Source organism: Candoia aspera, chromosome 4, assembly GCF_035149785.1.
Source record: "Candoia aspera isolate rCanAsp1 chromosome 4, rCanAsp1.hap2, whole genome shotgun sequence".
NCBI classification, from domain to species: domain Eukaryota; kingdom Metazoa; phylum Chordata; class Lepidosauria; order Squamata; family Boidae; genus Candoia; species Candoia aspera.
Window position 1 is genome coordinate 85,144,678 of NC_086156.1, and position 2,325 is coordinate 85,147,002.

Below are 2,325 nucleotides of genomic sequence, written 5' to 3' on the forward strand. Positions count from 1 at the left end.
TTTCTTTGGCAAAAGGGAAGGACCATCCAAAAGAGATAGGAGACACTTCAGCTGCTTTCACTTCTGTTTTATCTGTGAACTCAGAGCAGAAGCACACACAAGCCTCCGTGGATGCAACCACAGAATCGTAAGTTGGAAGGGACCTAAGAGGCGATTAAGCTCATTCCCCTGCACCCTGCAGGATTCCCTACACCATCCCCTATAGATGACTATCCGGCTAATCCAGTGATGTCTCCAAAGATTGCTAGCAGTCCATACCTTTTAGTGTGATAGATGGGGAGTTTTGTCTCCACCCCCACCCCTCATCCCCAGTATTTTATGGGATATGGTGCCCAACTCATCCACACAACCTCCCGTTTTGGACAAGTTGTACACCTCTGATTTAAACAAACTCCAGAGCACACACTCAAACCAATCCCTATTTTCCTGTAGGACCGCGAACCTACTGTACTTGCCTGATAGAAAGATGACTTTGAATATAAGACAGTGCCCCCTAAGAACAAATAGGAAAAAAATACACACACTGAGTAATCTCACACAGTGCTTAGCTTGCTTAGTTAACTGAGCTAAAAACAATCCTACAGAGTTCACATATACTGCAATATAGGTGTGTGTGTATGACTTGTGTATATACGTATACATGCTTTCAGAACTCATACTCCAAAAAAGGATGGGGCCCGGACATAAATAAAAAAAAAGCAATTGAAATAATAACTTGAATTAATTACCTGAAAAATAAGATGTCCCATTTGTAGAACGAATATCTCCACTGGCATATGCTGATCATTCTTCCTCACAGAATAATTTTTATATATAATTATACAGACACACACATACACATGGCTTTCTACTAAAAAAAAAAAAAAGCGGCAAAAAAGAAGAAATCCTAAGCTCTTGTTTCAATGAAACTGCACTCCATTATTTTAATGCTCTAGGGTAGCCGCCTTGACCTCAGCCGCAGTGTCAAATGGAACTAAAATACAGTTCTGTTTTTTTTGTCAATATTACCATTTAATACAGATATTCATTCATTCATTCATTTACAATACTTATATTCCACTGATTCCATAATGACATCAGTGGATTTATTTGTAAATATGAATAAAATCCATAAAAACATTTAAAATGAAAAAAAAACCCCTCAATCTATTAACAGTATAAGCCCTGCCATGCAAATTACAGCAAATATACCCCAGATTCATTAAAAATCCTTGAGATTAATTAAAAGCTCTGCAGAAAAGCTCCATCTTGACTGCCTTCCTAAATGTGTCAGGGAAGGCATCATCTGAATGTCCCCAGTGTAGCTGTTCCATAAGACTGGAGCATAAACTGAGAAACGTTGTGTTCTTAGTCCCCCCACCCAAATCCCACATGGAGGTGGGACTCTCAACATCCCACTTGGACCAAACCTGCTGGGTGGGTCAATCCTATCTGAAGAAAGCAAGGATCAAGGTGCCAGGTCACCGTAAATGGCTTTATAGGTCGAAACTAGCACTACGAATTATACTTCGGAGCCTATTGGAAGACAGTTCATGAGGCATCCAAAAAGTTGTTATATAGTGCAGGTGGCTCTCATTCCTCAGAAGGTGGGGCCCTGCTAATGGAGGACTGGTTGGTGAAGAAGACGGAACTGGCTGAGGTGGCCAGATTGACTTGTTTGATTAGAGAAAAGACAGTGTGACTGGAAACCCTTTATGGGCTTTTTGCGTAAAATGGAAAAAAAATAAACTTATGATTTGTGGTTTTGATGATTAGACAGGATAGATTATAGAGAGAGTCATGATGTAACTTTAGAGAAAGAGGTGAATCTATAATTGTACTTATAACTACTGTAAAGAAGAGTGGAAGCCATGTCTTTGTATCTTCTTTATTTTTTACTTTTTCTTTCTCACATTTTTAGCTCTCTTTGATTTTTCTTTTTTCTTCCTTACTCTATATTAGTTTGCATTAGTTTTTACCTTTGAGATATCTATCAGTAGTGTCTGTCTGTCTGTCTATCTGTGGGGCCCTGCCTTCATCACCAAGTGTAGTTTCCATGTAGTCTTCAAAGGCAGCCCCATACAGAGTACATGTTAGTAGTCTATTCTTTCTGATGTCAAGTTTGTCTCCATTCAATGTATTATGTAGAAACTGGTCAGTTTGTTTCACATGAAGTGTAGCTAGGCTGTAACAGGTGAGCAGGCTGTTCTCTTGTCTATATTGAAACAAAATCTGGTCAGAACTTCCGGTGGGAACATGGCAGACTGAACAGTTGTGCCTGTGGGCTCAGCAGGCGGAGCTGAGAATGCTGCAGTTTTTTCAGGTTCAGGCAGGTTTTCCTGAAGC